General features: G+C 39.8%; 1 protein-coding gene and 2 pseudogenes across 3 annotated transcripts in view; 2 read left to right on the top strand and 1 right to left on the bottom strand.

The window, feature by feature from the left end:
• FGD4 (FYVE, RhoGEF and PH domain containing 4) overlaps window positions 1–24652 on the top strand; it is a 224573-nt gene that overhangs the window by 62220 nt on the left and 137701 nt on the right. The gene's annotated exons all lie outside the window — the stretch shown is intronic.
• LOC308513559 (small ribosomal subunit protein eS24-like) lies at window positions 7532–11197 on the top strand (annotated as a pseudogene). Its single transcript has one exon. The product of its transcript is annotated as a small ribosomal subunit protein eS24-like (transcript).
• Window positions 17516–18819, bottom strand: LOC308512318 (leucine-rich repeat-containing protein 34-like; annotated as a pseudogene). Its single transcript has 2 exons — window positions 18326–18819; window positions 17516–18157 (listed from the first exon to the last, which is right to left on the bottom strand). The product of its transcript is annotated as a leucine-rich repeat-containing protein 34-like (transcript).

Raw genomic sequence — 24652 nt, 5'->3', positions numbered from 1 at the left:
TGCTTAAATGATTGTTAAATTGGTCCTAGGTATAATGCATTAAATGTTTGGCAGGAAAAAAAAATGTTTATTTCACATTATATTGCTTCATAAATAACTAATTTATCATGATTAGAGAGAATTGAAGTTCAAAATATACCAAAAGGGGCCTGTGTTCTGGCTATTTTTTGCAGTTTAATAAACCATTCCAAAGTGTAATAGCTTAAACCAGCAATTTGTAACCTCGGGATTCGGTGGGTTGACCAGGAAGTTCTGTTTCATGTGATGTTGGCTGGATGCTGGAATGGCTCTTGTCCTCTGAGGCTTGGAGAAGAGCTCAGCGGGACCCAGCGGCTGCTTGGGTTGCCTTGTGGTGTCTGGATTCCACAAGGGAAGAGGTGGATGCTGCCCAACCAATTAAGGGCTAAGCCCAGAGTTGGCGCTGCATCATTTCTGCCATATTTTAATGGTCTAAGCCAGCCATGGGCAAACTACGGCCCGCGGGCCAGATCCGGCCCATTTGAAATGAATAAAACTATTGAAAAAAAAGACCGTACCCTTTTATGTAATGATGTTTACTTTGAATTTATATTAGTTCACACAAACACTCCATCCATGCTTTTGTTCCGGCCCTCCGGTCCAGTTTAAGAACCCATTGTGGCCCTCAAGTCAAAAAGTTTGCCCACCCCTGGTAAGCAGTAGTAGGCCCAACCCAGAGTCGGTGTGAGAAGGGACTATGCAAAGACGTGAATATTCAGAAGTGTAGTTCGTTGGAGGTGGTCACCAAAATAACGGTTGACCAGGGTGTGTGCTCTCTGGCCCCTCACACATGTAAACTGTGCTGACCCCCACACAAGACCTTCACAATCTCACCTCATTACTACATCAGCTTAGTTCAGGATTAGTCTAAATCAGGTCAAAGAGCTGCTGAGGCTCTTTCGGTACAGCTAATCTCAACTGAACACCTGGGAACTAAAGCAACAAACTGGGAACTAAAGGGACAAACTACACTATGGGGTTGCCTGTTCAATTCCTGTCAGGGTGCATGCCCAGGCTGTAGGCTCGACCCCCAATAGAGGACATGCAGGGGGCAGCAGGTCAATGTTTCTCCCTCACTTTGATCACATTGATGTTTCTCTCTCCCTCTCCCTTCCTCTCTCTCTAAAAACCAATAAAAACATTTTTATTTAAAAAAAAAAAAGATGCAATCACTTTAGAAACAGTCTGGCAGTTTCACAAAATGTTAAAACATAAGAGTTGTAAGAGAGTTGTCCTAGTACCCAGCAATTTCATACCTAAGCATAAACCCAAGAGAAAGGAAATCGTGTATCCATACAAAGCTTGTACATGAATGTTCATGGTGACATTGTAAGAGCCACAAGGTGGAAACAACTCAAATATCCATCAACTGAAGAACGGATAAATAACATTTAGGATATCCATACAATGTAATATGTAATTTACATATTACATATTACTGTAATACTACAGTATTACATATTTACATATTACAATTTACTGTAATACTAATACATATTACAGTATGGATGAACCTTTAAAACACAATAAGAGAAAGAAGCTAGCCACAGACGGTCACATCTTGTATGATTCCATTTATACCTAGAATAGACAAATCAATAGAGACAGAAAGTAGATTAGTGATTTCTGAGGGCTGTGTGAGGGAGAGCTTAATAACTAAAGTGTACAGGTTTCTTTTGGAGGTGACAAAATGTTCTAAAAGTAACTGATTGTATGTATCTGAATTTACTAAAAATCTTTGAATTGCAAACTTGGGGTGAATTGTATGGTATGTGAATTTTTAAAAAGGACAGAAGGGGGGACATGGGAGGCACCCATAGGCAGCTCTAAAACCCAGCCAGGTATATGTCTGTGGTTCCTTGTTTAGGGGCCAGTTTGTATGGCTCTTCTCTCCACCCTCTAGGCTCTGGGCTATATTTTCTGACTCTTCTTACTTTTCCACAAGAAATGTTTCGTGTTTGCAGCCTCTTTGTATCTGCATAAGGCACTGATATTTTTTATTTTGAACTGTTTCTGTCTTTTCAGTCCAGGCTGATAATGCTTCCATGGATACGTTTCTCAAAGTCTTTGTGGGTTTTCCCATGTATCTCTTTGGGGTTCATAGCATTAGAGAAAAACCATTTCCACAAATCTCTTTGAGACAGAACTCTCTCTCTCCCTTGGACTACCTTTAAGTCAATGTTGTGTGAAAATACCTTTAAGATTCTTAGAAGCTCTAGTGTCTGGTAGAGATAGTCCTTAAGATGCACCCTTAAAATTCTTTCAAGCCTGTTGGTCTACCTCTGATTTGCAAAGTGTGGTGCCTGTGCCACCAGCATTAGCATCACCTGGGAATTGAAATTGACTACATAGGTCAGACCCATTTTAGATTTGCTGAATCAAACTGTGAGGATCCAGCCCAGCAATCTGGGTTTCAGCAAACCCCTGAGCTGTGTATGACACACACGAAGTTTTAGAACCACTGGTCTAAATGGAGAGAGTCTATGAGGAACCACTTAAAATCTTTATGAGGCTCAACAAAGGGCTGTGCAACCACATCCTTGAGGACACAGGATTTGATCTTTGCCCTGAGCTATTTCTTATTTTGTGCGTCATTTGCTAAGATACTGAAATGAGGAATCGTTTTATTTGGGGACCTATCAAGTTCAACTCCTTTATGTTTATTTCCTCTAAATTCTGCTTGGAAGGGAACCCAACGGTTTCTTTTTTGTTCATCCCACTACTCCTGTATTTTATCACAGGCAGCTAAGAAAAGCCAGTTGGTACTTTCAACATTTTTCCTGGAATTCTCTTTAGATCCATGAACTGGATAACTTTCAACCTTCCACATTACTGCATGCAGTGGGTGTGCTAATTATTCTGCTGTACATAATGTAGGTTCCCTTTCTTCAGCCAGCAATAACATTTCTTCACTTTTTCAAATCTTCATTAACAGTCACCTCCATCTTCTGCTCACCACTGGGATCCAAAGCCAGTACATATTTTAGGTTTTTGTGTTTTTGTGACAGTGGAACCCCAATTCTGGTACCAAATTTTGTTTCAGTAATCTATTGCTGCATAACAAAACAAACCCAAAATTATTGGCTTAAAAAAACATTTATCTTGCTCACAATTTTGAGATTTGGCCAGGGTTTGATAAGGATGGCTCCTCTCTGGCCTGCCTGTTGTCAGCTGGGAGAGCTCGATTAGGACTGTAGGATTTACTTCCAAGATAGCTCACTTAGACAGCTGGCAAGTTGGTGCTTGCCGATGTCAGCTGGGATTTTAGCTGAAGTCGTCAGCTGGGACCTTGATTCTCCTTCATGTAGGCTGCTTGAGCCTTCTCACAGTATGGCATCTGGATTCCAAAGTGGAGAAAGCAGAAGTTGCCAGGCCCCTTAAAGTGTTAGCCTAGAACTGGCGCAATGTCATTTCTGCCCTTTGCTGTTGGACAAACCGTCATAGACCCAGCACAGATTCTAGGAGGTGGAGAAGTAGACCTCGCCTCTTGGGAGTAGTGACAGGATTTGTGGCTGTCATTCACCCTCTGTAATCTGTTAAGGTTTTTTTTTCTTTGTGTTGTTGTGTGTGTGTGTTTTAAATACTGAAAAGGCACTCTTGGCTAAAGTTAGGAGTTGATGAAAAGTAATTTGTTCATCACTTGAAGAAAGGTCAAACTCTAGAAGGAGGTTTAAAAGAAAACATTTATATAGACAGAACCTCTCAATATCTGGACATTTTAAATGTTATATTTCACTGGTGGTCAGAAGTCATTTTTTCTTTTTTTTTTTTGGTAGAATTACATTTTTATGAGACTGACGGGCTGCCCACTGGGCCAGGAGGGCCACCGGCGATAGAATTACTATCATAGAATTACGGCGATAGAATCATCGTAATCATACTCTTCAACTTTGGTTGTGTCAAGATTTCTATGTGACGGGGACATCTGAATGCATTATGTACCTTATTTGGTCTCAACAGTGAACTGTTTATTTTTAGTAAAGGTGGCCTCATACTGTATGTTACTGAATGCAGAGAAATAGTCCCCTTCCACAGACTCCATTTCTTAAAATACGGACTAAATGCTGTTTAAGAGTTGTGGACAACGAAAGGCGGGCTCTGTATTCATTGTAGAAATGATTGTGGTAAAGGCAGTGGGCGATAATGGGATGAAAGAATCCCAAGGTTTTCTGTCATTTGGAGCTTCTGTGTGCAGCTGTCTCTACATTGGCACGAGAGGACAAAACAGGTGGCAGCAGGAGTTGGCTTCTACTGTTGTTTACTCATCCGAATGGTCTATTAGGTTAGTTCATACAGGCTAGTAAATGGCTTCCTGAATTTGTTAAGCACTTATATTAATAAATGTTTCCCTATCCAGTTTTATGCTCTATTAAAAAAATCAAATTAATGCTGTATTACAATAGGGATTCAATGGCATTTAAATACATCCTGTAGCTTTAAGATTCATAGAATCTGACAGATATTCAGTCTTTGACCTTTAACTTTGGTTCCTGTTTTTAGCTTTGGTTTCATGCTTTTGAGTTTGGTTACTAGTATACATTATCATGTGGCACCGATAAGTCGTTCACTATTGAGGTAATTTGAATATTTTTCTTTAATTTGATTGTAAAAATGTTTTGGGGGCAACACTAGTTTTGCTTGCTTGCTTTTAGTTTTACTCTCTCACATCTGAATAGTCGTTAAGTGTTACTAATAACATACTTCCTCCTTTTCTGTCTCTCTCTCATTGGTTCTTCTACTTACGTTTTTCTTCTTTATTCTACTCATACCCTACCCTGTCTGGTGGTGAGACATATTTAGCAGTGAGATTATGGGTGTGGGGATGAAATGATTAAAATACACGTGTTTGATTTTGTATGAGGAGTCCTCCCAGCTTCTTCTTGATTCTCTCTATCCACTGTCAAACTTCCTTGGCATGATATCGTTACCAATAGTTCAGAAAATGATGTTCACACTCTCAGTTTTCAGAAATTATCTTCTGTTGTCTCTCCACAAATTATAATTCCATTTGCTTAGGGATATCCTCAGTGCATGCTCATCATCAACCAATTATTGTGTGAGCCAGTAAAGCATCTAGGAAACATAGAGGTGAACAGAAAATGGTCACTATTATTTGCTCTTCAGTGTCCAGTCTTCATATTCTTCTTTCTCAGTCAGATTTGAAAACTGGACATGTTTTCTGAAGGCTTGGATTGCACACTTGTAGAATGTTGGTGGGCGGCGGGGGAGGGGGTTCTGTGAGTTATTTTGGTCGTCTCAGGCCTTCACAACTGTATTTCACTCATCATCAATAGGACCTTCCTTATTTCAAAGTTTGTACAACCTACTTACTGCATTATCATTATTTTGAGCTCCAATTGTTACAAATGTATTCTTGGATATGTTAAAAAATTGTCCTTTATTTCCCTTGGATAGATATATAACCTTCTGATTATCTTCTAGCTATTTTCATAGAATTCCCATTTCTGGGCTAAATAATTTTAATCCCTTTGATTTTCTCATATCCCACTTTCCCCATAGCTTCAGTAAATTGTCTAAATAGTTAATATTAATACATTTATTACTCAACAGAATTATTTTTCTACTTGACCTTCCTTCTGTAAATAGCTAAGCAGCAAAATTCATAAAGCATTATTTTTTACCACTATTTAAATATATCATTTATAAAGTTATGTAATTGCAGTTATATAATTTAGAACCCTAATCTTGCACTATAACTGCACATGTAATGAACAGGTTTGATACATAGAATAAACATAATAATCAAAAAAGGGAATGAAAAAAGTGCTGCATATAATTGGAAGATACTTATTCTATCCTCCCTTCTACTTCCAATCTGCTCTGTTTACTGTTTTAATTGCAAAATTCTCTGTGGTGCCCTTTCATTTATTTGTAAATTATATAAACCCTGTCTTTTTGAAAAATCTGCTTATTTGCCCCAAATGGACATATTTGGATTTATGTTACTTTTGATTTTTAACTTTAGTTAATTAAGATAATTCTTACTTTCAAAACTTGTTTGCACTATCACTTTTTATTTCAGTAGCATTTGTAAGAGATTTCTAATTTATTATTTAGGCTGCTTTTGATAGATATACCCATGAAAACTACAAAGTACTGATGAAAGTAATTAAAGATCTAAGTAAATGAAGATATATACATAGTCGACCTATGAACCAGGAGCTCACGGTTCAATTCCCAGTCAGGGCATATGCCTGGGTCACCAGCTCGATCCCCAGTAGAAGGTGTCCAGGAGGCAGTCGATCAATGATTCTCTCTCATCATTGATGTTTCTATCTGTGCCTCTCCTTTCCCCTCTGATATCAATACAAAAATATATAAAAAACAAAAAAACAAAACCACAGGTGGACGTCCACTCATCACACAATCTATCAGTCGCATGTCTAAGCCTTTATCCCAGAGAAATGAAATCTGCACTAAAATCTGTGTGAGAATGATCATAGCAGTTTTATTTATAAAATTCTAAAACTTCAAACAACCTAATGTTCATTAACATAATGGCTAAAACCAGCTGTGGTAAATCCACACTATGGAATTTGACACAGCCATAAAAAGGAACCACGTTATTGATGCATGCCAAGTTTAATTGATCTCAAGGGCATTATGCCCGGTAAAAAAGGCCAACATCAGAAAGTCACATACTGTGTGCTTCCACTTACACAGTGTCTATAGATGACAACATGATAGAAATAGAGAATAGATTAGTGGCTGCCAGAGGCTGGGCATGGTGGGGGATAAGAGTGCTGGGGATGACTGTAAAGGGATAGCATAAGGAAGTTCTTTTTGATGATGAGATTGTTATGTATCTTGATTGAGGTGGTGGTTACACAACTCTAATATATTTTGATTGATTTCAGAGAGGAAGGGAGAGGGAGATAGAAACATCAATGATGAGAGAGAATCATTGATCGGCTGCCTCCTGCCCACCCCCTACTGGGGATCAAGTCCACAACCCAGGTATGTGCCCTTGACTGGAATTGAATCCATGACCCTTTAGTCCCTGGGCCGATGCTCTATCCACTGAGCAAAACTGGCCAGGGCAACACAACTCTATACAAGTGAAAAAATGACATAAATCTAAATATACATTGTACCTATGTCAATTTCCTGGTTTTGATATTGTACTATAGTTATCCTATATAATAAAAAGGGAATATGCAAATTGACTGTCACTCCATCACAAAGATGGCAGTGCTCAGTTTCCTCAGCCCCACCGGAGTCCCCCAGTCCTTTCAGCCCAGCTGGGGAGCTGGGGGGGAGGGGGGTGCGGCAGGCATACAGTGCGGCCGGACCCGCCCTCAGCCCCCCAGCTGCCCAGGGCCTGCCCAAGGCATAGGCAAGCCTCGGATGTTGGCTGCCCAGCCGCCTGGGGCCGGCCCGAGGTGCAGGCAAGCCTCAGATTTCAGCTGCCCAATCACCTAGGGCCGCCTGAGGCTCAGGTAACCAGGGCCAGCCGAGGCTTGCGCTGCCAGCAGTGGCAGCGGCATAGGTGTGATGCGGGAGTCACCATCCCCTGATCGCCGGGTCGCCTCCCACCCCTGAGGGCTCCTGGATTGTGAGGGGGCAGGTTGGGCTGAGGGACACCCCCCCTCTCCAGTGCATGAATTTTCATGCATTGGGCCTCTAATATACTATTTAAAAAAAAACAGGTGAAACTGGACTTCTCCGTACTATTTTTGCAACTGCTTGTGGCTCTATTTTAAAATAAAAAGTTTTAAGAATAAAATATATACCCAGACGTTAGGGCTATGCTGTCCACTAGCCACAGGTTGTTTCTAAATTTAAGTAAAATAAAATTATTTTTTGTTCCTTGGTCACACAAGCGGTCGTGTGGCTATCTTATTATATAGCACAAATATAGAGCGTTTCCACCACTACAGAAGGGTCAGTTGGCAGTACTGCTAGAGCCTGGGGGGACGCTGAGCACCCTCAGCCTGGATGTGAACTGCTGTGCCTCTGGGGCTGGCCCTGGCACTATCATGCTGCTGCTGCCTAGTGATGTGGACACCCAGGGCACCACCATCACGCACGTGCTGACCTCTAATTTATTCCATGCAATGCATTGAAGCCCCTCAACTCTTTCTTTCTTTAATTGATTTTTTTTTATAGAGAGAAAGAGAGGGAGAAACATCAATCTGTTGTTCCACTTACTTATGCATTCATTGGTTCATTGTTGGATGTACTCTGACCTGGGATCGAACCTGCAACTTTGGCATTCTAGGATGACACTCTGACCAACTGAGCACCCAGCCAAGGCCAACTCTAAACTCTTTCAATCACAACCTCAAACCTATCAAGTTGAACCTTTGGGAAGATGGTTTGAAGCTTTCGTTAAGAGGAGAAACAGAAATTCTTCTGCCTCATTTCAGGAACTGGAGGATAAGAAAGATTTATCAGAGGAATCAGAAGGTGAAGAATTGCAATGAGAAGAATTTCCTGTTCTAAAAACACTTGATCCCACCACTGAAGAACCAAGATCATTAGGCAGTACTTCGACTTGGCCATGTAAGATAGAAAGTTACACCAAAACCAATCAAAGTACTTTTGATATCTCAGTTGCTTCTTAAAGAGAAGCAAAATGGCCGAAACCGGTTTGGCTCAGTGGATAGAGCGTCGGCCTGTGGACTGAAAGGTCCCAGGTTCGATTCCAGTCAAGGGCATGTACCTGGGTTGCGGGCACATCCCCAGTAGGAGATGTGCAGGAGGCAGCTGATCGACGTTTCTCTCTCATCGATGTTTCTAACTATCTCTCTCCCTTCCTCTCTGTAAAAAAATCAATAAAATATATTTAAAAAAAAAAAAGAGAGAGAGAGAGAGAGAAGCAAAATGCAGTTTCTTCAAAGTATTTTCCCAGTGTTTTAAAGGAATTCCAAAAGGTCAAATTTTAAAAATGCCCGAGACTTGGTGATATGAATTTCTGATTTGAAGATGTAGATACATTTTATTCTTTCAGATATAATTTTGATTCTTAGAACATTCCCATTTAGATGAAGAAGAAAAAGCAAAAGCAAAACGTTGTGATGAGAGGATATGGATTGAAAAACAGAACAGAGCAGCAAGGCCACAATGAAAAAAAGAAGAAACAAACAGAATAAGGACATTCATTGACAATGCATATAGCTTTGATCCAAGAATTTAAAAAATTAAGGAAGAGGGGAAGGCCAAGGAAGAAGTAGCGGCTGCCATCATGAAGGACACAGCAACGACCCCGACCAAGAAGTTCATGACCAATAGACTACTTCAGCGGAAACCAATGGTCATTGATGTCCTTCACCCTCAGAAGGCAACAGTACCCAAGAAAGTTGAGAAAAACTAGCCAAAATGTATAAGATAACATCAGATATCATCTTTGTGTTTGGATTCAGAACCCATTTTGGTGGTGGCAAGACAAATGGCTTTGGCATGACTTATTTTCCTTGGATTAAGCAAAGAAAAATGAACCCAAACATGGACTTGCAAGACATGGCCTGTATGAGAAGAAGACCCCAAGGAAACAGAGAGAGGAATGCAAGAACAGGAGGAAGAAAGTCAGGGGGACTACAAAGGCCAATGTTGGTGCTGGCAAAAGTGAGCTGGGATTGGATAACAGAAGCATTAATGATTCTTCACTGACTTCATCCCTGGTGATTGTAAAGATTTTTCATGAGAGGATTAATAAACTAAGAACTTTCATGTGGAAAAAAAGCAGAAAAGAAAGCAGAAGCAAAACAGAAGGAGCAAGAAGCTAAAGAAAAACAAAGACAAGTGAATTAGAGCTGCTCCATTAGCTAAAGAGAAAGAAGAAGAAGAAGGTAGACAACAAGCATTATTGGCAAAGAAGGACAAAATAGCCAGGTAAAAGCCATTAAAAAGGAAAGGCAAAAATTTCAAAGCTCATGCAAGACCTGCGATCACTTTTGTGAAAACGAGGAAGTGCAGGTTAAAAATGATAGAAGTGGGAAAACTTTGTGAGCACCTTGAATTAGCACGTTGACAGTGTTTGTTTGAATGAAACACATCATTCTCAAAATAGAAAAGGCTGCTCTGGAAAAACAGAAGAAACAAATGAGCAAATTAGAAACGAGAAAGAGGAAGCTGAGGCTCATATGTGATAAGCATCTAAGAAATCAACTGGTGGAGGTGGAAATTGCAGTCAAAATTGGTCAGAATATGATCAGCAGTTACTAATTATGTCTGTGAATCTCTTTCCTGTTGCCAAAAATTCAAGATGGGAAGTTATTGCTAATTACATGAACATGCATTCTTCTTCTGGAATCAATAGAACCACCGAAGATGTTATAAAAAAAGCAAAGAGTCTTCAAACACTTGACCCTTGTTGAGGAAATGACATAAAAAGATTTTTGATAAGTTTTTAAGAGAACGACGGAGTCTCCAGTGCCTCAAGCAGACAATGCAACACCTTCACAATGATTTGAAGGTATGTGCACAGATTTCACCCCTTGGACAACAGAACAAGAGTGTTTGGGACAATCTTTGGAAACATACCAACCAGTAAGTACATCTGCAAGTACTTCTGCAATTTCTATGCAGACTGGCAAGGAAAAAGAAGGCCTGCCTAAAGCGATAGGGAACTTGTGGAGATGGTAAGAGCAAAGAAGGCTGCTCAAGAGCAAGGACTGAATGTAAGTAGACCCAAGAAATGACTTATGACATCTTTTTTGTGTGTGCATCCTATAATAAAAGCCTAGGTGGCATCATGCCCTTGTGCGACACCCTCGCGCGGTGGCACAAGATGGCTGCCACAAGATGGCCGCACGCACAGCAGAGGCAGGGCCCAGTGGCTGCTCAGCATGGGGAGGCCTGGGGGTCCTGCAGTTCTGTATGGTGTGGAGGAGGCCGGTCCTGGTGTCTCCATCGCCTGAGATGGAGGCGGGTCCTGATGGAGGAGGCGGGTCGCGAGAGCGGAGGGCAGTTGTGGGCGATCAGGCCGCCAGGAGAGGGCAGTTGTGGGCGATCAGGCCACCAGGGGAGGGCAGTTGTGTGCGATCAGGACGGCAGGGGAGGGCAGTTGTGGATGATCAGGAAACAGAGGTGCAGTTAGGTGTCAATCAGGCTGGCAGGGGAGCGATTAGGAGCCAGCAGTCCCAGATTGGAGAGGGTGCAGGCCGGCTGAGGGACACCCCCTCTGTGCATGAATTTCGTGCACTCGGCCTCTAGTATATGTAATAAAAATGAAAAAAAATATTTTAAAAGTTAGTAGTACTGCTTTAGACATATGCCAAATGCTGCAGGTACCTACACATGTCTTAGTGAACTGCCTTAAATCTATAAATCAAAAGATAATAACATGTATCAAGAAAATTTAAATAAAAGAGGCCTGGTTGGGTGGCTCAGTTGGTTGGAGCCTTGTCCTGTTCACCAAAACATCTTTTGTTCGATTCCCCATCAGGACACATAACTAGATTGCAGGTTCAATCCCTGGTTGGGGCACATACAGGAGACAACCAACCAATTGATGTTTCTCTCTCACATCAATGTTTCTTTCTTTCTCTCTCTCTCTCTCTCTCTCTCTCTCTCTCTCTCTCTCTCCCTCTCTCCCTCTCCTCTCCCCACCCCCCACTCCCCCTTCTTCCTCTGGGAATCAATGAAAAGCATTTTTAATAGAAGAAATTAATTTAACAAGACAATTTTAAAAAGAATCTTAATTTTTGAGGCTATATCCCATATATTTAAAAATATATATTTTTATTGATTTTCAAGAGGAAGGAAGAAATAGAAACGTCAATGATGAGAGAGAATCATTGATCAGCTGTCTCCTGCATGCCCCCTACTAGGTATGTAGGAAGCCCACATACCCAGGTATGTTCCCTGACCGGGAATCAAACTGTGACCTCCTGCTTCATAGATCGATGCTCAACCACTGAGCCACGCCAGCTGGGCTATATCCCGTATTTTAATCAGAAAAGAAAATGAAACACTTGTTTCATGTTTGAAATAGGAATAAGGTTTTTTCCTTATCTGCCAAGGCCATTGCAGTTTCTTCCCATAATTGTAATATAGAATCTAAAGCAGGGGTCCTCAAACTTTTTAAACAGGGGGCCAGTTCACTGTCCCTCAGACCATTGGAGGGCCGGACTATAGTTTAAAAAAAACTATGAACAAATTCCTATGCACCCTGCACATATCTTATTTTGAAGTAAAAAAACAAAACGGAAACAGATACAATATTTGTATTTGCATGTGGCCCGCGGGCCGTAGTTTGAGGACCCCTGATCTACAGTATGGGAAATGGGCAAAATAGAGGGGATGGACAAGTATGAGAAAGATAGCAGTAGGAATATCCCATACTTTTTCTTCTTCTTTTTTAAATATCCCATACTTTTTCTTCTTCTTTTCTGTTTCTTAGTGACCAGCTTACCATTGCAGAGGAAGCGTGGTTTAGCAACCAGACCTTACACCAGAATTCTATTTTTGGCTCAAAGTGACCTTGAGGAAGTGACACATTTACTCATCTTCTCATAACCAATAAGCGAATTAAAATAAAACTGATTATTGCTTGGGTGAACTCTAAGCTATTCTAAAATGATCCTACTATTTTAGGTTTTGTGTAAAACTATTTGCTTACAAGTAGATTAATTACAAAGTTTTGAGGAATTTAGTTATGAAAAGAGTCATATGATGTAAAAAGAGGAAGTTTACCAGTTTTGGGTTTTGAATTTGGAGATAAAAGCAAGAAAACTCAGATATAGGGTAAACGTTTTTATTTTTGCATCCCAGTTTAATATTTTTGAGAAAACTTTGGGAGAATAAGCTGACATTTTCCATTTTAGAGAACTGGTTTTGCAGTTAAGCAGTCCAGGGTTTGTATTGTAGTTCTGCTGTTTACTTCTCTGGCAAAGTTATTTTACTTCAGTTCTCAATTTCACCATCTATGTAAATGGAGCAAATAATACCACTTTGTTAGGGTTGTTCTGAGAAGGGCATATAATAAGTGCAGTATACAGCTATAATTATAATAACAACTTAATTTTATTGAAATATGGAATAAAATGATGGTGGTGTTGGGAGAAGATAAATAGCTTTGTTTACTTTCTCTTTATGAAGATTTCTTTTTAGCCACATAATTTTTTTTGGGGGGAAGGGTTACTTATCTTTATAACACATGGGTTGATACCATGATTCCTAAAGCCATTCTCAAATTTAAACTAAACACCTGGGTATGACTGATCAAAGTCACTTGATTTAAAGCCAAGAGGAATAAATCTGTTTTTATAAAATCTAGCAAACCAAAAAGTAAGCAGCAAACTAAAAAATAAATAAATAAAAAAACATGTTTCTACAGCTATTGTCACACAATAGCTGAATGAACAGTGTAAAGATTTAGTTACTTATGAAGATATATGAAAATCTACAATGTACAGGTCAGATAATCAGAAACTATTCCATATGCATTTTCTTTGCCCACTAAACTGCTACAACACAGAAAAAAGAGGTCAAGAACCACATTAAGACCCTGCCAGCCTTGGTGCACTGTAGCAGAGTGGGGCAGTTTTAGTTTTGGCAAATAGTTCACTGGCATGTGGTCAGTTTGAAGTTTCCTGCTGCACCCTCCGAGCTGGAGAGAGGGAACCAAAAGTGCTGACATCCTCATTTGCCTTCATCACTCATGCCTGAGCACATACACCAACACTTCCGGTGCAAAACCCACTCTGACTGCCGAGGACACCCCAGCCCTCTGCAGACCTGGCTAGGGATGGTGCTTGGATTAATGAAGTTTGGAAAGCATTAGCGCACAGTTATGGGAACATGCCATGTTTCCTTACTGTATGTTTTACTTCATAAAGATTGGCTTTGAAAGCTTCTAATAACTTTCATTTAGAGTAAGCGATTATTACTCAAGGCGGTTACTCACTCTCATGAATATAAGCTGGATGACAGCATATTTAAGAAAGAGCTAATTTAGAAATATAATGCCCTTTCTTTCCAACTTGGGCCTGGCATAATGGCTCCCACAAAGAAGGGTAGAAGGGCCGTTCTCTGCCATCAACTAGGTAGTGACCAGAGAATGCACCATCAACATTCACAAGTGTATCCATGGAGTGGGTTTCAAGAAGCGTGCCCCCTGGGCACTCAGAGACATCCAGAAATTTGTCATAAAGAAGGTGGGAACTCCAGACATATGCATCGACACCAGGCTCAACAAAGCTGCCTCTGCCAAAGGAATAAGGAATGCCCCATACTGTATCTGGATGCAGTTGTCCAGAACATGGAATGGGGATGGAGATTCACCAGACAAGCTCTATTTGTTGGTTACCTACGTACCTGTCACCACTTTAAAAAATTTACAGTTACTGTGGAGAAGAACGAACTGCTGTTCGGTGAGTAAAGTTATAAAACTGCCCAAAATATATGTACATATACTAGTATGCATCCTATATAATAAAAGCCCAGTGACCCAATGGCAGGACCACCAGAATGACTGGTCAACCAGCCACTATGACGTGCACTGACCATCAGGGGCCAGACGCTCAACACAGGAGCTGTCCCCTGGTGGTCAGTGCGCTACCACAGTGGGAGCGCGGCTCCACTGACCGGGATGAGCTGCTGCTCCTGCTGCAAACCCCAGGCCGATGGGTAGGAACCCGGGCCGTGATCATTGCTTCCTCGCCCCAGGGCCCTCCTCCTTACTCCCTGCAGGCTGCGCAGTGCCGCCACTGGGCTCACAGAGCTCACCCCAGAGGCTGGGAGGCGGGTTCATGGCTGCTGCTGGACTGAGGCCTACTTTGCTGCCTCTCAGTGCTCTTGTCCCTGGGCCTGGCCCCGCCCGGGTCCCCTGGGGAGGCGAGTGCTCTGGCTCCACAGAAGATGCCAAACCAGGGAGCAGCCACTTGGGGAGCAGTCCACAGCTGCTTGGCTTACCGGGATGAGTGGCGCTCCCACAGCGGGCCGATCCCTGCAGGCCATGCGCCCCACCAGTGCACAAATCCTATGCACTGGGCCTCTAGTGTGTGTGTGTGTGTGTGTGTGTGTGTGTGTGTGTGTGTGTGTGTGAGTGTTTGTATTTTGCAATGGGAATTGCACTGAAAAAAATCAGAAGATCTGAAATGGCTTGTCTCATTAATATCTACATAGCTATGTCTATCTTATCTTAACTCTCTCGGCCTCAGTTTCCTTACCCATACAGTGGGAGGATTTCAAATTTCTAAGACTTTATGATTTTAGTGTGTGTTTCCCCATGTAGTTTCTTCCATTCTTCCACTTGTTGACTCATAAGCTTCATTAAAAGTTTATTTAATTTTACCCATTAAAGTTTCCTCAAGTGCTTTAAGGTAGTCTACTATTGTTAGTTTGTTATTCTTTCAGAAACTCAGTAATTAAAAGAAGTAATATTGCTAAGTTGAACTGAGACTGGTTTTGATAGCTCGATTTTGACTACAGCATCTGTATGTCACATAAAAGGAAAATTAGAATTTGAATTCTTTTGTAAATATTCAGTCCACATGATGATAAACGTTTAGGTGTTTTGAGAAGTCTATATAATATGATATATTAACTAAAACCTTTACTTTAACTAGTAAACATGGCAATGATGAGAAGTTTGCTCATTGGTGCCCTCTTTAAAATCCTGATATGTTTTTATGAAGTTTTTTGGGATGGCTAGGTGACCTGGGAAGGAAACAGAAACCTGCTTGCTTTGCGGGAGATGGAAAGCTAAACATAGTTTCATTATTCTATTGACTAATCACCTTGAAAAAAAAAATACCCCAAGATCCTTTAATAGTCTACCTGGTGTGGCTCAGTGGTTGAGTGTAGACCTATGAACCAAGAGGTCACAGTTCCATTACTGGTCTGGGCCCATCACCGGGTTGCAGGCTCACTCCCCAGTGCGGGGCATGCATGAGGCAGCAGATCAATGATTCTCTCTCACTGTTGATGTTTTATCTCTCTATTCCTCTCCCTTACTCTCTGAAATCAATAAAAATATATATTTTTAAAAATAAAAGATCCTTTAACACTGACATTTTGAAGGATAGTTTGTTATACATCTGAAGGCTGTAACTACCAAGAAGTCACCTGTAGTTGGCGCCATGCTTCCCATTCCACCACAGTTTTCCAGCGCTGTCTCGCTACGTTTTGAAATACCTTCAGGGATTTTGAAATGCATTGCTTGCGTAGTTCCTTGAGGCTCCATCACTGCTAGAAATAAAGTTATGAAACCTAGCTGTGCACTTCCCATTAGTTAGTTCTTTACCTCGTCTAACAGAAGTCGTGTGGGTGTCTGATGCAGAATGCCTATAGATTTTACTCACAAATTACATATCCAGATAATTCCTCTGCAAGCAGGAAATAATGATTAATCAGAAGAGTAAAAGGCGCTGCTGGATGTTTAAAAGGAATCTTCTATGGGGGGCTGTGAGTATTGTTATTTGCAATTTTTGTTTCTGCAATCTCTCCGGTTACCATTTGAAACTTTTGAGTCTACAAAATATAAGATGAGCGGGTGAAGGAACTGGTATTTGCCTTTTTGTTTACTACTAAATGATAGGTAATTTGTATCATTATTGAAAAATTACTATGGCTCTTGTTTTGAGTGGTTTTATGTTGTGATTTTAGCCCAAAGCTGTTCTTTTTCTTAGTTTTATGGTTCATGTACACTCCCCATGGATTCCTTGCACAGCATTGTCCCCTGACAGTAGAGAGAGTGAGCTGTGCTTTAAGTGCAGTTACTGTTAACCTTTCTTACGTGAGACTTTTTATTACAACTTCTCTCCTCCTATTTGTTATTTCTATTTCTTGTTTCTGTGGCTGATATACAAGAGCTCTACTTCAGCCAGTTTTTTAGAACTTGTTATTCTCTCAATCGCCAATTATTTGGGAATGAAATCCCCTCTACTTCTAAAACATTAGCAAGGTACATGGGTAATACACAAGTGAGGATTTCTTGAAATTAAAATATGAAGTCTAGTTGACTTTACTAGATCTTTTTGTCATTATGCCTTTAATGTCCTTGTCTTTTATCCATACTGAAAAACCATGTTAGGTGAATGTCTTTGTTCAGAAAAACATTTTTAAACAAATTTTTGTTGGGCAGTAAAGAGAAAGAAACTAAACATCCAGTATGACTATTGGTGACGTTTTGATGTGTTTTATCTTTGTATCTGTTTGTTTTGAAAGTTGTGGTTATATTGTACATGGATTTTTTTTTTAAATCATCCTTTCCTTCTCCTACATAACATTAAATTACTTTATTTTACTAAACATTTAATAGATGTGTGATATTCAAAGTAGTACTTTATTTTAGTTAGCATGTCCTCTATTGTTAGACATTTAAAATTTTCAAGATTTTAGATTATAAGTAACTGTGAGAACACCACTATTTTCTTTATTTTTTTAATGGATAGTTATATAAAGTTTAATATATTCATATCTTTTACACATTTGTAAAAAGTAACTTGTTCTAATTTATGAAAGAAATTTAATAGGCAGTAAAATATTATTCTCTGTGAAGGTAAGAGGACAAATGTGTGAACATTTTTTAGAGCTTGTTTTTCATGGCTGTTGACCTTCTGGTCTTTTTACGGCCATTGCAGACTTCTGCACAATACCTATGTCCATCGCCCACAAATGGCTCCACATTTGTATTGTCTAGCTTTAGACAGCTCATTTGAATGAGATATGAATATGCCACATCTGTAGTCTCACCAAATTTGTTGCCCTAATGTAGGTATTAGAGACTGTGGGATTTGTTTTCATCGATTGTGAACGTGCACCAAGTCCTTCTCCCTCTATGTTGCTGCTGACTATTGACAACACTTTAAGACTCCTGTTGTGTGAAGCCAGAGTTTCACCTGAGATTCTTTGCCCCTGCATTTTCTATTCTGTTAAAAGAAAGATCCTTTGCTGCCAGGGTAGTGTTCCTTTTCAGTACATCAGCAAAAGTCCCCATCCCATCACGAGTTATTTTACTACAGCTGACATCAAGGTAGTGCAGGCTTTTGTTCAGGTGCGGTGCATAACTGTTTCAGACCACAGTTTTTCTGCTTTACTCCCATCGTTCAACAAGGCAGTGATTTTCTTTTCACATGTGGCCTAGATGAACTGTGGGCTCTTCCTCTTTTACCACACAGTATAGGTCGGTTTAGGTTTATTCCTGTAACTGATTGGTTTTGTGTTAGGGCTATAGCCAATGTTGATCACACTTGGTTTTATTTTTTTTAATTTTAAATTAAATCTTTATTGTTGAATGTATTACACCCATTCCTGCCCTCCCCCATTGATCCCTTCTAGCTTGCCCCGCCCCAGGCCTTCACCACCCTATTGTTTGTGTTCCTGGTGCTTATCACACTTTGCATTCCCAGATCAGTCACCCAGGTCTAAATCTCTAAGGATGAATCAATTTGTAGCAATGCAGCAAAGAATTTTCCACCTTTATTTTCAATCTCGCGTCCATGATTCTTAGGCATTTCAGAGCTTTAGTCTTACGTAGCGCTTTAGCAATCAGTTCTCCTTTGGGCGCAATATTATTAAACATAAAGGTTAAATAAATGAGATTGTATTGTTTCTGACAGAGTTTTGCAGCATCGTATGCACCAACATCCCTTACAAGGTGAAAGCTAACATCCAAACCATTAATATATGGGTTCTTCTCTAAAATTCTGGAAAGAACCCAAAAATCTTCATCTGTTACTGATTCCAGTGGCATTGAGTGATTCTACCAGCAGTGTGTAATGTGATTCCTCCCAATCCCTTTTCAGTTTCTTCCTCCACTGCTTGGAGTCTTTGCAATATAAGAGGATTAATTTTCTGGGACTCTTCCATACATAGGTTATTATAATATTCCTGGAGATTGCCAGTAGGTTCCTGGACACTGCCAGTAGGTTCTGGAGCTTCGCTATGGATGGCCTGGGCTCAGGCCGGAGGAGTTGGGCTTGGAGTAGGGGCCGGAATGGGGGCAGGACCTGCTCCTCTGACCCTGTGGGCTGCAGCGGCAGCCTTGCCAAGACACATCACCATTTTTAAAACCTATCTCGCCTTGGGGGGAAAAATTCCATTGTAATTTATTCTTGGTTTAAGAGGTTAATAGCCTGACCCTAGGATTTTAAGGACAACCGCTGAATTAGGATTTTAAGCAAACCTGTTGGGTGTCATGTTTGTTTAAACTTATCTCATTTTTTTTTTTAAACTTTTACTTCTATGTGGCAGATACCTATATACTAGCTTTTGAAAATGTGAATTACATTGCTTTCTTCATAGACACAAACTGGAACTGGATTTTTGTAAATAGATCATTGAGGAACATTGTAAGAGGACTTCCCTAACCAAGGCAGGTTCTTCTATGCCAAAAGCCTCATGTGAGTGGAAAAGTATACCCATGCTATAAGGTAAATCCAGTGTGGGCTCTGCAAACACTGGTGCCTGAAAAGGAAATTCACACGGCTTTGGCCCAAGTTTTCCTTTTGTGACTAGGTTAGAAATGGCCTAAGATTCTCCCAATAATTCAGTCACAGGAGAAAGGAAAAGCTTGTTGTTTGTTCCTCATTCCCATCCTATAGAGCACCTGCATTGCAGACTTGCACCCTCGTGGAGTGCTGACCTTTCTGGTGGAATGAATGGAACCGAGGATAGAGTACTTCGAGTTACCACTTCTAAAGGCATGAAGATCAATTTTCATGGGGGAGGAATTGCTAGGGAAATCAAAATATGGAAGTTCAGAGCCTCATTCTTCAGTTATTATTTTGGGTCATAAAATCTGATTTCAAGATGTCAGGGTATTTATTTTTTTCTTTGCCCTGCCTCTCTCCTCCCCTTGCTAGTTTAGATGGTAATACAACGTAATATCCTGACTTTTCTTTGTCAAACAAGTAAAATTTTATTGAAAATGTGTTACACTTAGAAATAATCATTTCCCTTAATTTTCATTGTAACTTTAAAATTTAGGATCTGGCTCTAAATATATTACATGACCATCACCATTAAAAAGAAGTCGAAGTGAGATTTATTACAGAACCTATATCTTTTATTCTCTAATGACAAATATGAGTAGATGTACGTATGAGACTAAAGGAGACACAGACTTAGGCTGAAAATTGCAGTGTGTTTTGTTGTTGTTGTTGTCGCCCCCATTTTCTTGCTTTTGTGTTTCCGGCATCCCGCGCTGCATATGCTGCTCTCCAGAGCGTGTATACAGTGCACATAGTGTTCTGAGGATTGACTTTGTAACTGAACCAATTGGACTCCCGTCCAGCAGTTACACACATTTTGGCATTTCTCCTGCCCATTTGTTTAATCTTTCCAGTTCATTTGATCTTCTGGCATGAGAGCTGACAGCTGCAGTTGCATATGGGGTTCATAAAGTAGCTGAAGAAGAAAAGGCCATGACCCAGTTCTTGTATAGTTTCATTTCACTGATGCCTGAGTTGGCAACTCAGGAATACTACAGATTTATTTTACAGGAGGAGAGTTTATGTATAAAAGGGGTTGATCATTGATCCTAAGTGGTGTAAGTTATATTTCCTGAATTCGATAGGAATTTTTGAGTACCTGTTAGTCACAGGGCTTTGTGTTATATGGACATTATATCTAATCCTTAGGGTAATATTGTAAGAGAGGTGATATGACCCTCTTTTTCAGATGGAGAAAGCTGACTCAATGAGGGTAAACACTCATAGCTACATATTTAGTATTATAATGTAAATAGTACAACTGGAATTAAATTCAGGATCATCTGTTGTCAGAGCTTTGGACTATCCATCATACACTGTAGCAGTAATGTGTGTGTATATATAGTACTTGATTTCTATTTTTCTGTTGATGGACATTGACTATTATGATGAAAGGTGCTATGAACATTATTTTACATGTCTTTTGGTGGAATTATTGGGTCACAGAGTATAGATATGTTTAGTTTTAGGAGATGTTGCCTAAAAGTTTTCCATAATCGTTCTGGTGTGTGAATATTCCAGTTGTCCCACTTTCTTGTTAGTACTTTATGTTGGTTTTTAAAACTTTTAGCCATGTGGTATTATTTTGTGATTTTAATTGGCACATCTCTGGTAATTAATGATTTTATCAGAGATCTTCTTTTGTGAGTGCCCAATCAAGACTTCTGCTCATTATTAAAAAATAAAACAAAAAAACTGGATTGTCTTTACATATTCCGGGGATCAAATTTTGAATTACAACTATTTTAGCTGCACTATCTGATGTGTTCTCTATGTACTCAATAAATCTGATGTAGTTTACCACAGAGGGGACCACCACCCCCCCTCATTTTTTTGTTTCATTGGTTCTTCTCAATAACCAACCTGATTTTTTTTTTCCAACCTGATTTTTAAGTAAGCTCTAAGAAAGGATTCCATGAAAGACTTTTGGTTCTCCTCCTGTAAAATAATGGAATAATGTATACTGGAATGCTTTCCTGTCATAAAAAAAACCCTCAAAACTGTAAAACAGGGAAAATATATACAGCAACACTATATATATAAACCTTATATGCTTGAGGAACAAAGTGAATTAAAAAAACACACACCCTGAATAAGTAGAAATTTGAATAGCTTAAAAACATTGAGTTTGCAATTAAAAATCTTCTAACAAAGAATGCCAAGATGCTACTGGCCCAGGAACCACACACCCTTAGGCCCTGAGGTCCATGAGTGCAAGGAATAACCTTCATGGCTCTTTTGATGATCCGCGAGTGACATAACATTCTTGGTAAATGTTAAATAGAATTAAATTGATTGAATGGCATGGAACTATGTAGAGAATTTCCCTTCTCTTGAGAAATTGAACAATTTTTTTTTAACCTTCTTTCTTTGGTAAGGAATCTTTAATCTTTTTTCTGATTCATTTCAGAAAACGTATGGACCCTATTGAAATGAGAATGCTTTAACTTCTTGTAGATGTGAAATGATACTTGCATGGTTAGCACTACCTCAGGGTTTCCTTGGTGACCATCTAAGTCAGTGATGGCGAACCTATGACATGCGTGTCAGAGGTGACACGCGAACTCATTTTTTTGGTTGATTTTTCTTTGTTAAATGGCATTTAAATATATAAAATAAATATCAAAAATATAAGTCTTTGTTTTACTATGGTTGAAAATATCAAAAAATTTCTATATGTGACACGGCACCAGAGTTAAGTTAGGGTTTTTCAAAATGCTGACGTGCTGAGCTCAAAAGGTTCGCCATCACTGATCTAAGTCATGTTGGGTATGAGTGTGGGTTATATTGCTCCCAGGCATACTGCTTTAACCTAACACCCTAACTGCTGCTAGTGTCTTACATGAGTTAACCAGAAGTAACACCAGTCCTCTTTCTACCTATGGTAATTTGTTTTTTTGTGTGTGTTTTGGAGGGGAAGACAATGTGTGTGTGCTTCCTTACGTTACAGTTTTGTCGAACACTCTGTGTTCATTTTATTTATTTTTGGTCTGCCTTTTTTAAAAAAATCTTCATTGTTGAAAGTATTACATATGCCCCCTTTTTCCCCCCATTGACCTTTCTAACCCACCTTGACCCCCTGCCCTAGGCTTTCACCACCTATTGTCTATGTCCATGGGTTATGCTTATATACATACAAGTTCTTTGCTTGATCTCTTCCTCCCCCCGCCCCCCACCCCCCTTCTCTCTCAGATTCCACAGTCTGTTCCAAGCTTCTGTCTCTGGATCTATTTTGTTCATCAGTTTATATTGTTCCTTAGATTCCACATATGAGTGAGGTTATTTGGTACTTGTCTTTTGCTGATGGCTTGTTTTGCTTAGTATAATACTCTCCAGATCCCTCCATACTGTCTCAAAGGGTAAGAGATCCTTCTTCTGCCGAAACCGGTTTGGCTCAGTGGATAGGGCGTCGGCCTGCGGACTGAAGGGTCCCAGGTTCGATTCCGGTCAGGGGCATGTACCTGGGTTGCGGGCACATCCCCAGTGGGGAGTGTGCAGGAGGCAGCTGGTCGATGTTTCTCTCTCATCGATGTTTCTAGCTCTCTATCTCTCTCCTTTCCTCTCTGTAAAAACTCAATAAAATATATATTTAAAAAAAAAAAAAAAAAGAGATCCTTCTTCTTCTTCTTCTTTTTTTTTTTACTGCTGCATAGTATTCCATGGTGTAAATGTACCACGGCTTTTTTTTATCCACTCGTCTACTGATGGGCACCTGGGCTGTTTTCCAGATCTGAGCTATTACAAATTGTGCTGTTATGAACATAGGGGTGCATAAATTCTTTCTGACTGGTGTTTTGGGTTTCTTAAGAATATATTCCTAGAAATGGGATCACTGGGTCAAATGCAATTCCATATTTAATTTTTTGAGGAAACTCCGTATTGTTTTCCATAATGTCTGCACCAGTCCGCCTTCCCACCAGCAGTGTACTAGGGTTCCCTTTTCTCCACATCCTCGTCAGCACGTTCTAGTTGTTGATTTCTTGATGGTAGCCATTCTGACAGGTGTGAGGTGATAGTTCATTGTCATTTTAATTTACATCTCTCTGATGATCAGTGACTCTGAGCATTTTTTTCATATGTCTCTTGGCCATCTGTATGTCTGCTTTGGAGAAGTGTCTATTTAGGTCCTTTTGCCCATTTTTAAATTGTATTGTTTATCTTCCTTTTGTTAAGTTGTATGAGTTCCTTATCTATTTTGGATATTAAACCTTTATCAGATGTATCATTGCCAAATATGTTCTCCCATATGGTAGGCTCTCTTTTCATTTTGTTGGGTTTCTTTTGCTAGGCAGAAGCTTTTTGTTTTCTCCTTAGTTTCCTTTGCCCTCAGAGATGTATCTGTAAACATATTGCTAAGAGAGATGTCTGAGATTTTGCTGCCTATGGCTTCATCTAGGATTTTTATGGTTTCATGACTGTATTGCTGTTGATCTCTCCCTTAAAGTCCTCTAAAAGTTTTATATATATATTTTAAATTGTATATATATATATATATATATATATATATATATATATATTTAGATGCTCCTATATTGGGTGCATATGTGTTTACCAGGGTTATATCCTCTTATTGGATTGATCCCTTTAGTATTATGTAGTGACCCTTATTGTCTCTTGTGATGGCCTTCATTTTGAAGTCTATTGTGTCAGATATGAGTATTGCTACTCCAGCTTCTTTTTGTTTCCATTTGCATGGGAAAAATTTTCCATCTCTTCACTCTCATCCTGTGTGAGTCTTTTGTTCTGAGGTGGGTCTCTTGTAGACAGCATATAATTGGGTCATGCTTTTGTATCCATTCAGCTACCCTATGTCTTTTGATTAGAACATTTACTCTATTTACATTTAAGGTTATTAATGATAGGCACTTATTTATTGCCATTTTAATTCTTTACACCTAAGTTTCTCTCTATATTTCTTCTTCTCATTACAGTAGTTCCTTTAGCATTTCTTGCAGGACAGGTTTGGTGGTGATAAACTCCTTTAGCCTTTTTTTTTTTTTTTTTTTTTTTGGTCTGGGAAGCTCTTTATTTCACCATCTATTTTGAATGATAGCCTTGCTGGATATAGTATTCTTGGTTTCAGATACTTGCTTTTCCTTACCTTGAGTACTTCATACCACTCCCCTCTGGCCTGTAGATTTTCTGATGAAAAATCAGCTGACAGCCTTATGGGCGCTCCTTTGTAGGTAAAAAATTGCTTTTGTCTTGCTGCCTTTAAGGCTCTCTCTTTG

The sequence above is a fragment of the Myotis nattereri genome (genome assembly GCF_964212035.1).
Source record: "Myotis nattereri genome assembly, chromosome: 2".
NCBI classification, from domain to species: domain Eukaryota; kingdom Metazoa; phylum Chordata; class Mammalia; order Chiroptera; family Vespertilionidae; genus Myotis; species Myotis nattereri.
The sequence above is the reverse complement of the archived record's forward strand: the minus strand, read 5'-3'. Positions and strand labels throughout refer to the sequence as shown.